Genomic DNA, 16,558 nt, shown 5'->3' with positions numbered 1-16,558 from the left:
CTCCTCCATGAAACTGCCTAATCTCTTGTTTATGGAGCCACTGAAGCCTGTAACCAGCTCTGTTCTGTGGCAGCAGATCCCATACATTATTTTCTGCATTTTGCAGAGGATTTGTGTGCTGACGTGCCCTTCCACTAGTCGCTCCCTAGAGCCAAATTCTAGCACCCTCTTCTCCTACTTTTTGCAAGGTTTTAAGAAGCTGTTCTCCTCCCCCTGTTTCGGTTGCACTACCCCGAGCCGTTTAAGAAAAGGTTCGACAAGCTGGAAGCTGTGTAGGAAGGCGACCAAGATGATGAAAGGTCTGGAAAGCGAGCCTTGTGAAGAAAAGTTGAAGGAGCTGAAGGTATCTTTAGCCTGCGGAAGAGAAGACTGGGAGGTGACAGGAGAGATGTCTTCAGATATCTAAATAGCTAGCTTGCGAGAGCATCCTGGAGCCCAGGAAGCTGAAAAGTTCTCCGCCTTGCTGGTGGGGCAAGGCACACAGCGAACGGCTCTGGAAAGGTAAGTGGGCAGTTGGAGGGGGTGGACTAGATGACCCATGGTGTCCGTTCCAATTCTATGTGATAAGAATTTTAAAGTCTTAGATATATAATAAAAGGTAAAGGGACCCCTGTGTTAGGATACTGCCAGGGAGACTATTATTTACAAGAATTAAAAAAAAAAAATTACAAGTTTATTCAGCGTTCGTCAGAACAAAGAAGAAAACATGACTGCCTGCTTCAGTGTTCAGGCACAGAGAAAGAAACAAAAGCAAAGACACAACATAAACCTCCTGTGAACAGGAAATACGCAGACTCTGTGCCTGACCATTAGGTCCAGTCGTGACCGACTCTGGGGTTGCGGCGCTCATCTCGCTTTACTGGCCGAGCGAACCGGCGTACAGCTTCCGGGTCATGTGGCCAGCATGACTAAGCCGCTTCTGGCGAACCAGAGCAGTGCACGGAAGCGCCGTTTACCTTCCCGCTGGAGCGGTACCTATTTATCTACTTACACTTTGAGGTGCTTTCGAACTGCTAGGTTGGCAGGAGCAGGGACCAAGCAATGGGAGCTCACCCCGTCGCGGGGATTCGAACCGCTGACCTTCTGATTGGCAAGTCCTAGGCTCTGTGGTTTAACCCACAGTGCCACCCGCGTCCCTAGATATATAATAAATGGTCATAAATGTACCAGCCAAGCACATACATACATCAGCACAGGAAGACCGACCTGAAACCATTTTTTGATTCCCAGACTGACCAAATGTTTTCTTTGCAAGGTCAAAGGAAAATGGAAAAGCCTCCCCATTGTCTTTTCCTTCACAAATCCTGTCTTGAGGGTATGTCTGTCTGTGTTTGAATAGGGTGAGCCTGTGACCTGACTCAGGAACTAAGTATTTATCATTACAAAAGACTAGCCAGGCTTGCCAGGGTATCCAATCAAGTGAGCATTAACGGGTAACCTGTCAGACAGGAGATAAACAACGCACTCAGATTTCTGCTGTAGACTGCCTTTTCTGTGATGTAGGTATGATGTATCTGGGGTGGTGGTCTTGGGTTACACCCCTTCTGTGATGTATGTATGATATATGGAGGGGTGGTCTGGAGCTCCAGGGCAGGGAGAGAGAAACAGAGACAAATGCTAAGGACAGTTTTGTTAATCTCAAAGTCCGGGGCATGTTGGATGATGCAAAATGGTGAGCAGGGAAATGAGCCCAGTTGCTGTGCCTGACAATTGTGGCAGAGGAAAAACTCAAAGTCCAAACAAAAGCTCAGGAATAGAGGGAGGTGTCGTGCTTTGCTGCTACCGCGAAGCATTTATAACCTGCTCTGCAAAGAATATTTCCGTCCCATAGCAGGGAACAGTGAAATAAGATAATAATCAGAATATGCCTTATTATGGGGGGAGGGTAATATTGGGTTATTGCTTTTATTTTATATAAAGGTAAAGGTACCCCTGCCCGTACGGGCCAGTCGTGTCCGACTCTAGGGTTGTGCGCCCATCTCACTTAAGAGGCCAGGGGCCAGCGCTGTCCGGAGACACTTCCAGGTCACGTGGCCAGTGTGACGAAGCTGCTCTGGCAAGCCAGAACCGCACACGGAAACGCCGTTTACCTTCCCGCTATAAAGCGGTACCTATTTATCTATCACAACGCGGGTGGCGCTGTGGGTTAAAGCCTCAGTGCCTAGGGCTTGCCGATCGAAAGGTCAGCAGTTCGAATCCCCGCGGCGGGGTGCGCTCCCGTTGTTCGGTTCCAGCGCCTGCCAACCTAGCAGTTCGAAAGCACCCCTGGGTGCAAGTAGATAAATAGGGACCGCTTACTAGCGGGAAGGTAAACGGCATTTCCGTGTGCGGCTCTGGCTTGCCAGAGCAGCGATGTCACGCTGGCCACGTGACCCGGAAGTGTCTTCGGACAGCGCTGGCCCTTGGCCTCTTAAGTGAGATGGGCGCACAACCCTAGAGTCTGTCAAGACTGGCCCGTACGGGCAGGGGTACCTTTACCTTTACTTATCTACTTGCACTTAGGGGTGCTTTCAAACTGCTAGGTGGGCAGGAGCTGGGACCGAAAGATGGGAGCTCACCCCTTTGTGGGGATTCGAACCGCTGACCTTCTGATCGGCAAGTCCTAGGCTCTGTGGTTTAACCCACAGCGCCACCCGCGTCCCATTTATTTTATATTTATATTAATATATTTTATTTTATATACTGTGATCTTTTATGTGAACTGCCCTGAGACCTCCGGGTATAGGGCGGTATGTAAATGTACTAGGGAAACACATACATAAATATATAAACCACATGTCTGAAACAGTACAGGAAAACAATCCTGAAGCCATTTTGACTCTTTCAGTGACCTCAAATATTCCTCTGCAGTTTGGATGGGAATGGGAAAAGCCTCCCCATTGTCTCTGTGCTCACAGATCCTGCCTTAAGGGCACATTTGGGTATGAATAGGGTGAGCCTGTGACCTGGACTCAGGAATTAAGTATTTACCATCACAAAAGAATGGCCAGAATGCCCAGGTAAACCCATTAACAGGTTTCCTGCCAGAGAGGATTCTGCTGTAGACCGCCCCTTCTGTGATGTATGTATGATGTTTTTGGGGGTGGTCTTAGGCTACAGGGTAAAGGTAAGGGTAAAGGTACCCCTGCCCGTACGGGCCAGTCTTGCCAGACTCTAGGGTTGTGTGCTCATCTCACTCTAGACGCTGGGAGCCAGCGCTGTCCGAAGACACTTCCGGGTCACGTGGCCAGCGTGACAAGCTGCATCTGGCGAGCCAGCGCAGCAGACGGAACACCGTTTACCTTCCCGCTGGTAAGCGGTCCCTATTTATCTACTTGCACCCGGGGGTGCTTTCAAACTGCTAGGTTGGCAGGCGCTGGGACCGAACGACGGGAGCGCACCCCGCCGCGGGGATTCGAACCGCCGACCTTTCGATCGGCAAGTCCTAGGCGCTGAGGTTTTACCCACAGCGCCACCCGCGTCCCCTAGGCTACAGGGTGGGCAATTTCAAGAGTATATATAAGGGCTTGTGCACCATCATTCTGGGTTCCTCCTCCCTCCTGCATGTGGTGAGTGTTGCAACAGTTTAATAAAGACCAGGCTTCCTAGCTGCTTTGCTTCTCAATATTCTCTGGTTGGCCTCTGTTATTTTCTCCTACCAATAGGGAACCCACTTAAGGACTCTATACGGGCTCTTGGGAACCCCATAAGGGAAAAGGAGCAGGTTTTTTTTCCTTATAACAAAAGTATTACTGTTAGTATACAAAGCCCTTAACACATTGGGACCAGTTTACCTGTGAGATTGGCTTTCCTCAGTTTTCTCTTATAACATGATCCTAATGATATCCGAAAATTACAGAATACAGGGTCAGTTGTGGTAGAAGTGAGAGATAATAATACAGTGGTACCTTGAGTTAAGAACTTAATTCGTTCCGGAGGTTTGTTCTTAACCTGAAACTGTTCCTAAAACTGAAGCACAGCTTAATGGGGCCTCCCGCTGCCGCCGCACGATTTCTGTTCTCATCCGGAAGCAAAGTTCTTAACCCAAGGTAATATTTCCGGGTTAGCTGAGTCTGTAACCTGACATGTATGTAACCTTATGTGTATGTAACCTGAGGTACCACTGTAACAACAACAACAACAACAACAACAACAACAACAACAACAACAACAAATTTATCATTTATACCCCGCCCATCTGGCTGGGTTTCCCCAGCCACTCTGGGCGGCTCCCAACAGAATATTAAAAACACGATAAAACATCAGACATCAAAAACTTCCCTAAACAGGGCTGCCTTCAGATGTCTTCTAAATGTCAGATAATTGTTTATTTCCTTGACATCTGGTGGGAGAGCATTCCACAGGGCAGGCACCACCACTGAGAAGGCCCTCTGCCTGGTTCCTTCTGACCTCACTTCTCGCAATGAGGGAACCCTCGAAGCTAGTCCTCAGTGTCGGGGCAGAATGATGGGGGTGGAGATGCTCCTTCAGATATACTGGACTGAGGCCTTTAGGGCTTTCAAGGTCAGCACCAACACTTTGAATTGTGCTCGGAAACGTCCTGGGAGTCAATGTCGGTCTTTTAGGACTAGTGTTATATGGTCTCGCCGGCCGCTCCCAGTCACCAGTCTGGCTGCCGCATTCTGGATTAGTTGCAGTTTCCAGGTTACCTTCAAAGGTAGCCCCACGTAGAGCGCGTTGCAGTAGTCCAAGTGAGAGATAACCAGAGCATACACCACTCCGGCAAGGCAGAGGCTTGACAACCATATGTCAGGAGTGCTCTGATGGTGTTTCCTGCTTGGCAGGGGGTTGGACTCGATGGCCCTTGTGGTCTCTTCCAACTCTAGGATTCTATGAGGCAGTCTGCGGACAGGGAGGGTCTCATCCTGTGTACCAGATGGAGATGTCTCTCTTTTCATCTGAGAGATGTTGGAGGGTATGGAATTGGCAGGAGGCCACACTGCTCTAATGGGATTAATGCCTTTGGTGCCTTCTCTGCGAAGGCCATCCATTTAGCTGTGCTCTCTCTCTCCCTCCCCCCCCCTCATCATTCTTCCTCTCTGTGTGTGTGAGACAGAGAAAGTCCAAAAGGGAATAATCCCGCAAAATGTCAGCGTCAGCCGGGAGGCCTGAGCGATGCTGAGTAGATCAGATTTTCTTCTCCACCTGGGCACTGGTGGGTCTCTCCCCTGTTTGGAGTTTGCTCTTTTAAATTAATTACGTCCTTTTTCTTCCTCCGCGCACGAAAGCAAGGAGGAGGCATGTAGCCCGTCACATCAGCTTAGCCTTCCTGCGCATCAGGCCGGGAGCCGAGGTGGAGGAGCTACATGCAGCCGACGTCCCGTGTGCTGTGCGCAGGAAAGCGCGCCCCACCCTCGGGCGCCATCGCCTCCAGGTTTGCCTGCCTCGCCAGGCGCTGGGAACCGGAGAGGCGTCCCTTTGCAGAGTGCAGAGCAACCGACCGCCTGTCGGGACCAGCGATGTTCACCCCGAAATGGTGGAATTGGTATGAGCACACAAAAGCTCATACCAATAACAAACTTAGTTGGTCTCATAGAAGTTTCCGTAGTGTAGTGGTTATCACGTTCGCCTAACACGCGAAAGGTCCCCGGTTTGAAACCGGGTGGAAAGATGTAAGTTTCTTTTGAGGGACGCGGGTGGCGTTGTGGGTTAAACCACAGAGCCTAGGACTTGCCGATCAGAAGGTCGGCGGTTCGAATCCCCACAAAGGGGTGAGCTCCCATCTTTCGGTCCCAGCTCCTGCCCACCTAGCAGTTTGAAAGCACGTCAAAGTGCAAGTAGATAAATAGGAGCCGCTCCGGCGGGAAGGTAAACGGCATTTCCGTGCTCTGCTCTGGCTCACCGGAAGCGACTTAGTCATGCTGGCCACATGACCCGGAAGCTGTCTGCGGACAAACGCCGGCTCCCTCAGCCCATAGAGCGAGATGAGCGCCGCAACCCCAGAGTCGGTCACAACTGGACCTAATGGTCAGGGGTACCTTTACCTAAAGTGCTACTGGAAAGAATTTTTTTATTTTGTTTCGGCTACGGCAGACCAACACAGTTGTTGTTGATTAGTCGTTTATTCGTGTCCGCCTCTTCGTGACCCCCTGGACCAGAGCACACCAGGCCCTCCTGTCTTCCACTGCCTCCCGCAGTTTGGTCAAACTCATGCTGGTAGCTTTGAGAACACTGTCCCACCATCTCGTCCTCTGTCGTCCCCTTCTCCTTGTGCCCTCCATCTTTCCCAACATCAGGGTCTTTTCCAGGGAGTCTTCTCTTCTCCTGAGGTGGCCAAAGTCTTGGAGCCTCAGCTTCAGGATCTGTCCTTCCAGTCAGCACTTAGGGCTGATTTCCTTAAGAATGGAGAGGTTTGATCTTCTTGCAGTCCATGGGACTCTCAAGAGTCTCCTCCAGCACCAGAATTCAAAAGCATCCATTCTTCGGCGATCAATCTTCTTTGTGGTCCAGCTCTCACTTCCATACATCACTACTGGGAAAACCAGAGCTTTTACTATACGGACGTTTGTTGGCAAGGTGATGTCTCTGCTTTTTAAGATGCTGTCTAGGTTGGTCATTGCTTTCCTCCCAAGAAGCAGGCGTCTCTTAATTTCGTGGCCGCTATCACCATCTGCAGTGATCATGGAGCCCAAGAAAGTAAAATTTCTCACTGCCTCCATTTCTTCCCCTTCTATTTGCCAGGAGGTGATGGGACCAGTGGCCATCATCTTAGTTTTTTTGATGTTGAACTTCACACCAACACAGCTACCTACCTGTAACTATCTTCTTATGGCCACTGTGAGAGCAAGAGGCTGGCTTACATGGGCCTGACCCACCAAGCTCTTCTTATTTTCTTATGAGAACAGGAGGCTGGACAAGATGAGCCCTTGTTCTGATTTCACAGGATCTTCTTCTGAGACCTAGAAGCTGGACTACACGGGTCCCCATTGGCCTGGTGCAGGACACGCTTCTTACATTCTTAGAAGAAAAGACATTAGGTAATTCACTCCATGGAGGAGTCTCCCTGCTGCAACTCTGTATGATGTACTGCCTGGGCTTGGACACCTTCCCAGCTGCAGCTGCCCTGTCTCTGCAAGTTTTGAGACAGGATCATTTGGTCCCTGCAGAATCAGGGAGAGGTTTCCTGACAACTTCCTGCGTTGCGGCTTTTGTTATCTGCTGAAGATGAACCTCTTGGCCCCAGCCTTTGACCCTCCAGAGCCATTCTAGCTGTAATTAGTTTTCAACCCTTTCTAATGTTGCATTTTGCTGTGACCTGCTTTGGGACCTTCTGGTGCAGCTAGTAAGTATTATTAGTATTATTTGTTTATATTTCCCCCTCCTGGCACCCACGCACAATATGGACACCCGTTCAGAGATGTCAAACAAGCAAGTGACGGTTAAGGCCTGGATCTCAGGAACACAGCAAGCTGCCCCATTTATATCCCATCAGAGCAATGGGTCTATCTAGTTCAGTATTGTCCACACTGACTGACAGCGACACTCCAGGATTTCAGGAAGGAGACATTTCCAGTACCTACTGAGAGATGTTTCTTGGCTTGAACCCAGGGCCTTTCGCATGCAAAGCAGACTGTTCATGTCTGCAACTACTGTGGCAAGAATTCTTTTAGCCCAAAAGCGGAAACAAGAAGAAGTACCAATGACAGAAGAGGGGAAGAGGAAGATGATGGACTTTGCAGAACTGGCGAAGCTGACGGGAAAAATCCGAAACCAGCAAGATCAAGTATTTCAAAAGGTTTGGGGTAAATTTATGCGATATCTGAAAGATCACTGTAAGCAATTTACAACACAAGCTGTCCAAAGGCTTGTAATGAGAAATTTTCTATCTTTCTATATTTATTTAAATTTTGAGTCCTTCTGTAATGAGGGTAATTAGAAATGGAAAACGTATAAATTGCAATGTTATAAAGGTTAATTTTGAAAGCCTTGAGGCAGGAGGGAAGGAAGTCAATAGGCTCTAAGAGCCAGGGTGGTGTAGTGGACAGGGATGATGTGAATATATAATATTAAATGGGGGAATTTATCTATAAATCTATATCTATATTCCAAAACAAAAGCTTTTTTTTTTTTTTTTACAAAAGTTATTTCATTTTATTTTATTTTTAAATCAACTTCCATGTTATTTTATTTCTTTTTTATTAACGTTCTTATGTCAAATATGTATACGTTATCATATTTCAGTACAGGGCATATTATAATATAATTTCCAACATGTATACAAAGTTTATATACCAAATTTATGTACCTAAAGAAAGAAAAAACAAAAAAAACAAAGAAAAGACATAAAGCCATTTCAAATTAATATTTGTACAATCTTGTTGTATATTCTTTTTTTTTTACAAATGAATGTACTCTTATTATTGTAAATGTCTTTACATTTTATCTAATACATTCCTTTATCAATATGTACCCTTAATCTTGTTTCTCAACTCAATTTCTCTCCAACGTTATTTTAAACATCCTTTTTTATTCATTTACCGGTAAGCTTTAACCTTACTACAAGACCACCACATATGATAAAAAAAAACCTTCTTACCTTCCTGCAATTTTTGTGGTGTACATAAATAGTTTTTCCCCACTCTTTTGGCAAGTCTTGACCTGTAATACCTAGCAAGAAGGCTTCTGGTCTTTTAACAAAAGTTGGGAAATTATTGGGAAATGATTCATAATGAATTGAAAAGAATGTTTAAGATAACTTAAACATTCTTTTCAATTCATTATGAATCATTTCCCAATAGTTTTTTTTATTATTTTGCAATTCCACCACAAGTGATAAAAGGTGCCCAGATTCTCTTTACTCCAACACTTATCGGAGTTTGTTCTATACAAGACTCCATTGTATAGATTGTATAGATGCCAACAACTATATCCATACATGAAAACTTTATTGACTTTTTATAGAAGTGCGTTAGAAAATTCTTCTCAGTGCTGTCAAACAGATGTACACCTTAAAACCATATGACCAAAAGGAACAGATGAAAAGAACCCAAATTAAATAAATTGTCAATAAACATAGAAAGTATTCTACAGTACGGCCATTATTTTCACTGCCGCTTTGGGGGCCGGTGGTCTCAGGGGAGAATTATGAATATAATTCATAATTATATTCATAAATATGAGAATTATTACTGTAACTAAGGAAGAGAAACCACGTGACTTCAAAATTATCCCATTTCATTTTACCCTTCATGACTCGCCTGTGTTGTGTCACATGTTCGGTGAATGCTATGTCCCAAATTTGGGGGGGGGGGAACCAATTCTTCTTGAGGGGCACACAACCCCACTTCAAACGACTAGATGGTTCCAGCCTCACTGGACCCAGTCCTGTCGCTAATAATTCTCTCTATTGAATTCCATAATTATTACCATTTCCACTTCAGAAGAGGGCTAGAATTGGGTCTAAGTAGACGCGGGTGGCATGTGGGTTAAGCCACAGAGCCTACAGCTTGCCGATCGGAAGGTCGGCGGTTCGAATCCCCGTGACGGGGTGAGCTCCCGTTGCTCGGTCCCTGCTCCTGCCAACCTAGCAGTTCGAAAGCACGTCAAAGTGCAAGTAGATAAATAGGTACCACTCCGGCGGGAAGGTAAACGGCGCTGCTCTGGTTTGCCAGAAGGGGCTTAGTCATGCTGGCCACATGACCTGGAAGCTGTATGCCGGCTCCCACGGCCAATAAAACGAGATGAGCGCCGCAACCCCAGAGTTGGCCACGACTGGACCTAATGGTCAGGGGCCCCTTTACCTAGAGAATTTGGCTGAAAAATACCTCCTTCCATTTTGATTTTGATTTTTGGGCTCCAGGGCAATCCCACTGCTTATGAAGCACTGATACTGTTTTTTTACTGATTGATTGCCTTTCTATCCCCTCCTCATTTAATTCCCCTCAACAACCCTGCGAGGCAGGTTGGTGACGGTGATGAGAGAATAAGGTATAAATGGATTAAGGTAAATAAGTGAGTAAGCAGTGAAAGATGGAAAGAATTTGCTGATCTGATTAATAACTGGAATACAAAAAGGGAGGTGGGAGGAGGCGAGGAAGTAAGTTATTGAAAGATGGAATTTGAAAAATGGAATTTTTCTTTGTCTTGTTTTAAATGTTTTTGTCTTTTGCCTTATTTTTGTGTTGGTGGGGTGGGGGAGGGTGTTTCTTTTATGTATTTTTGGGTATTTGCTTTCCCCCCTTTTTTTCTTCCTCTTTCTACTTTGTTGTATTTGACTTCTCTGTTTTTGTAGCTTGGTTTTTGTATTTGTGGAAAATTTAATAAATATTATTTTTTTTAAAAAAAAGAGAAGCAACGACTGGCTGAGTGGGGATTCGAACCCAGATCCACCCCCCCCACGGTCACGGTCCAACATTCTAACCAGTGCAACGCAGCCAGACTATTTTCCTTTGCTTTGGATTTAACAGCTTGGCGAGATCTGCATGATCCCTGGCCTCAATTAATCTGATATCCCAAAATGACATTGATGTTTAACAATTGCAACGTTTTGCTCATTTGGTTTCGTTTTAAAGAGACCCCCCCCCCGCCCCCACAAAAGCTGAGTTTGCTAATCAACTTATGCCAAACCATCCCTAATGAAAGCTCCTACCGACCCATCGTGGAAGAGCGGTCAGCCAATCAGAAATGATTTGAGTCGTACGCATCAGAGCTGGAAGGGATTTTGCAGGGAAGAGGAAGTTTTGCATGTCAATTCCCCCACTCCAAATGTGCATGCAAAATTTATATATATATTGGGGGAGGGGGTGCGGCAACAAAATTGTTGCAGTGCGGACTGCTTCTGCCCATCTTCCCAGCCAAACTGTCGTTTGAACACACACACACACACACACACACACACACACACTTCTGCTAATTTGTTAAAAGAGCTTGCTTGTTTATCCTGCCGAAACAGACTCCCAGGCCGACTTTCAAATAAGTGGTACCTTGGTTCTCAAACTTAATCCGTTCCGGAAGTCCATTCCAAAACCGAAGCGTTCCCAAACCAAGGTGCGCTTTCCCATAGGAAGTAAGGCAAAACGGATTAATCCGTTCCAGACTTTTAAAAACAACCCCTAAAACAGCAATTTAACATGAATTTTACTACCTAACGAGACCATTGGTCCATAAAATGAAAGCAAGAATCAATGTGCTGTACTATAAAATAAATAAGACAGTATAGTAGATGATGAAAATAAAAATTTGATTTTTTTCTTACTTGCTCTGATGATAGTCATTTTTTTTTGGGGGGGGGCTTTTATCCATTTCCGCAGTCACACAATCCATCAATCAGTAGCTGACCAGGGTTCCACACAGTCACAAAAACAAATTGACCGAAAAAAGCCTCAGAAACAAAAACGCGAAATAAATAGCAAAACCAAAAGCGCCAACTGCAGTGGTACCTTGGTTCTCAAACTTAATCTGTTCTGGAAGTCTGTTTGACTTCCAAAATGTTCGAAAACCAAGGCACAGCTTCTGATTGGTGCTGGCGCCCCAGAAACAATAGCCGACAGCCGCATCGGACGTTCGGCTTCCAAAAAACGTCCAAAAACACTTACGTCTGGGTAAGGTATCACTGTAAATCTTGCATTTTTATCCTGCTCCGCAGCCGAAACAGACTCCCAGGCTGACTTTCAAATATCAACAAGGAAATTGTACCCATCCTCAGGTTTGCAATCTAAGAGACACAGCACAAAAGGAAAAGGGCCTGGGAGGGAGGAGGAGGGGAAGGCACCATGCTACAGAGTTCTTGTAGGAAACACCAGAGATGGAAGAATTTGGAGAGGAGCCAAAATGTCCTTGTCGTTCACCAGAGTTAAATAGCACCAGAAGTCCTCTTCTGGATGAGTCCAGTGGCCCATCTACTCCAGAATCACAGTGGCCAGCCAGATCCCTGTGTATCTCGAGACCTACCGTTTTTTTTGCTCTATAAGACTCACTTTTTCCCTCCTAAAAAGTAAGGGGAAATGTGTGTGCGTCTTATGGAGCGAATGCAGGCTGCGCAGCTATCCCAGAAGCCAGAACAGCAAGAGGGATTGCTGCTTTCACTGCGCAGCAATCCCTCTTGCTGTTCTGGCTTCTGAGATTCAGAATATTTTTTTTCTTGTTTTCCTCCTCCAAAAACTAGGCGCGTCTTGTGGTCTGGTGCGTCTTATAGAGCGAAAAATACGGTACATGTCAGCCTTAAAACCAAAAATGCAGGCAAACGGTTATAGGCCACACAGCTCTATGCAGAGAAGTCCTGATGGAATTCAAAGACCTAAGTTAGCATCTAAATTTGATACTGATTTGTTTAAAAATATGAAAATCAATAAATTGACTGAATAAAAAATTTAAGGTCTTAGATATATATATAAAAGATCAATGTTCATAACTGCATATATAAACCACATGTCTGAAACCCCACAGGAAAAGTCCTGAAACCGTTTTGTCCCTCCCAAATTGACCTCAAATATTTCTCTGCAAGGTCGAAGGAAAATGGAAAAGCCTCCCCATTGTCTTTTCCTTCACAAACCCTCTCTTAAGGGTATGTCTGTGTAGGAATAGGGTGAGCCTGTGACCTGGCTCAGGAACTAAGTATTTATTATTGCAAAAGACTGGCCAGGCTCCCCAGGTAATCCAACCATTAACAGTTGTTAAAATTGTCGGACTTAACTGAGATGGAGAAATTGACGTCTTTCATCACAGAAAAGTCATTATCAACATTTGCTAAAGATTGGAAATTCCTTATAGACATAATCTGGGATTGAGGACTGAAGATAATATTGGTTTATAGAAATAGGAATTAAGGTTGTCATGTTTTGAAGAGCAAAGGAAAGGATGCTATGATGGCCATTCAAAGCAAACAAATGCAATTTGTTTTTCGAATTTCCCCCCTGAAAAAGAGGACACGGCCTGGAAAAAGAGGACACATGGCATCCCTAATTGGTGTTATCTCGGAATGCATGTGTTGGACAATTTTCTACATATAGCTGACAGACTAAGAATTAGAAGTTCTCTTTTTTTATTCCCTCTTTCTTTTTTTCTTTTCTTTTTCCTTTTGGTTTGTGTTTTTATTCAGGTTAGTTTTTATATTATCCTTGATGAAATGATATTTGATACAGTGGTACCTCGGGTTAACCTGCCAGACAGGAGATAAACAATGAGCTCAGATTTCTGTTGTAGACCGCCTCTTCTGTGATGTAGGTATGATGTGTCTGGGGGTGGTCTTGGACTCCAGGGTGGGCAATTTAAAATGTCTATATAAGGGCGGACACGCCTGGGTTCTGGGTTCCTCCTCCTTTCTCCTGCGAGTGAGGGGAGCACCCTGTTGCAACAGATCAATAAAGATCAGGCTTACTAGCTGCTTTGCTTCTCAATATTCTCTGCTTGGCCTCTGTTATTTTCTCCGACCGATTGAGAACCTACAAAGGACTCTGTAAGGGCTCTTGTGTCCCCCATAAGGGAATAAGGGCAGATTTTTGTTTATTACATGGCAAAGGCCTAAGTTAGCCTTGTCCATGAATTTCAGTGGGCCTACTCTGAGTAGGGCTAAAATGGGAATCATAGACTTGTAGAGTCTGTGGAGATTTCACCCCTCCCATATCCAAGAATCTCCTGAGGAGTCTGCTGATTCTGCAGAGAGCAGGAGGCGTGTTCTGCTCTCTACTTATTCTGCTCCAGCACCACATCAAAGAGTCGGTCAGTGAGTGAGTCGGTTGGTCAGTCAGTCAGTGTGTCGGAGAGAGAGAGTGTTAGAGAGAGATTGTGTGTTTAGATAAGGTTGCTGCTAAGAGCAGCTGCAGACACTCAGTGCGGTTTAGCATTCATTTATGCTTAGGCTCATTTAGCTCTGTATATAGTTGTATAATAGTTGTAGTTATAGAATAAAGAGAATATTCTGCAGAGCTGCTCTCCGAGTTGTTTATATACTCTGCTGGACTCTGCTGTGGGACGACTGTCTTCTTGTGAAAGTGAATCCGGTGCTCACAACTCTAAGGTGTGAGTCCACAGCACTTTGACCTGTTCCTGTGCAGAAGGTGGTCTCTGGAAGTGCTACCCAGCTCACCTAGCCCAGTCGGGGCTGAAGTGGATGAGTCCAGTTGGTGACACTGGCTCAAGGGCGATGCTGACAGAGCCATCTAGTCCAACCCTGCAATGCAGGAACCAAAGGGTTCTGCCTCACGTTTTTTACCAATGGAGACCAGCATTCCTGGTTCCCCCATTTCACACACCGCCTCCTGTCTTGTATCACCCTTTCTGCTGTGAGGGCAGGCCAAGGCTCTTCAAAAAATGGGCAAGCCAGCCTACGAGATGGGCAGGCTGCACGAGGAGGCTGTTGAGAGCCTAGAGACCACCCCCCTTCCCCATCTCCTCTGCCTACCCCAGATGGCGGATCTCGTTTTTCCACGCCATTTCCCCCTCTGCTCTAGCCTAAATCGCAGTGACACGCTGGGGTTACTCTGTTGCTCCAAACGCTTCAGCGAATCTCAGCTTGACTCTGGATTTCGGGAAGCAGGGAAGCTCCAGAGCCGGGGGGGACGGCGATGGGAGTCCGGATCTGCCTGTCTTGCTGGAAAGCAGGTTTCTCTCTCGGCCGCCAGTCATCCTTTCCAGGTATTCCTGGAAGCAGTCCCTGTTTCCCGGCAGACACCTGTTTTTCCCACCTCGCTCGTGTTCTCTGCCAGTCCCGCTCAATGCAACATGAGTTTTCGCTGCTCTCGCCCGAAGGCAAGGATGTTCCAGCTGCAGGCCCCAAACCACAGCCGAAGAGGTAGCTGGAGAAGCGAGCTGGGGTGGTGTGGGGGAGGCTGCACGTAAGGACACGAGAAGAGCATGGGAAGGAAGCAATATACTGTATTTTTTGCTCTATAAGACTCACTTTTCCCCTCCTAAAAAGTAAGGGGGAATGTGTGTGCGTCTTATGGAGCGAATGCAGGCTGCGCAGCTATCCCAGAAGCCAGAACAGCAAGAGAGATTGCTGCTTTCACTGCGCAGCGACCCCTCTTGCTGTTCTGGCTTCTGAGATTCAGAATATTTGTTTTCTTGTTTTCCTCATCCAAAAACTAGGTGTATCTTGTGGTCTGGTGCGTCTTATAGAGTGAAAAATATGGTACCAACAAAAATAGAATGGTTAAGCAAACTATGCGAGTACTAGCCAAATTGACGGACTTGATAAGGCGGAAACCTAAAAACATGGTAAAGAAACAGTGGGATTGTTTAAATGAGTATTTATAGAAACAGGGCTCAGCTACGGAAATTTGGTTGTGCCTATGCTCCAACTACTGCACAATTGCACTCATTTCACACGCTAGCAAGGTTATGCTTAAAATTCTTCAAGGAAGGCTCAAGCAGTATGTGGATCGAGAACTCCCAGAAGTGCAAGCTGGATTTAGAAGAGGCAGAGGAACCAGAGACCAAATTGCAAACATGCGCTGGATTATGGAGAAAGCTAGAGAGTTCCAGAAAGACATCTACTTCTGCTTCATTGACTATGCAAAAGCCTTTGACTGTGTTGACCACAGCAAACTATGGCAAGTTCTTAAAGAAATGGGAGTGCCTGATCACGTCATCTGTCTCCTGAGAAATCTCTATGTGGGACAAGAAGCTACAGTTAGAACTGGATATGGAACAACACATTGGTTCAAAATTGGGAAAGGAGTACGACAAGGCTGTATATTGTCCCCCTGCTTATTTAACTTATATGCAGAATTCATCATGCGAAAGGCTGGACTGGATGAATCCCTAGCCGGAATTAAGATTGCTGGAAGAAATATCAACAACCTCAGATATGCAGATGACGCAACCTTGATGGCAGAAAGTGAGGAGGAATTAAAAAACCTTTTATTCAGGGTGAAAGAGGAGAGCGCAAAATATGGTCTGAAGCTCAACATCAAAAAAACGAAGATCATGGCCACTGGGCCCATCACCTCCTGGCAAATAGAAGGGGAAGAAATGGAGGCAGTGAGAGATTTGACTTTCTTGGGTTCCATGATCACTGCAGATGGTGACAGCAGCCACGAAATTAAAAGACGCCTGCTTCTTGGGAGGAAAGCAATGACAAACCTAGACAGCATCTTAAAAAGCAGAGACATCACCTTGCCAACAAAGGTCCGTATAGGTCAAGCCATGGTTTTCCCAGTAGTGATGTATGGAAGTGAGAGCTGGACCATAAAGAAGGCTGATCGCCGAAGAATGGATGCTTTTGAATTCTGGTGCTGGAGGAGACTCTTGAGAGCCCCATGGACTGCAAGAAGATCAAACCGATCCATTCTTAAGGAAATCAGCCCTGAGCGCTCACTGGAAGGACAGATCCTGAAGCTGAGGCTCCAGTACTTTGGCCACCTCGTGAGAAGAGAAGACCCCTTGGAAAAGACCCTGATGTTGGGAAAGATGGAGGGCACAAGGAGAAGGGGACGACAGAGGACGAGATGGTGGGACAGTGTTCTCGAAGCTACCAGCATGAGTTTGACCAAAGTGCGGGAGGCAGTGGAAGACAGGAGGGCCTGGTGGATACGATGAAACAACAACAACAACAACAGACTAACCTTGTGCGGACTATAAAGAATATAAAGAATTTAATGGATTATGGAAAATCTTAAGG

Source organism: Podarcis tiliguerta (genome assembly GCF_965153285.1).
Source record: "Podarcis tiliguerta genome assembly, chromosome: 8".
Lineage (NCBI taxonomy): Eukaryota > Metazoa > Chordata > Lepidosauria > Squamata > Lacertidae > Podarcis > Podarcis tiliguerta.
This window is presented reverse-complemented; position numbering follows the sequence as displayed.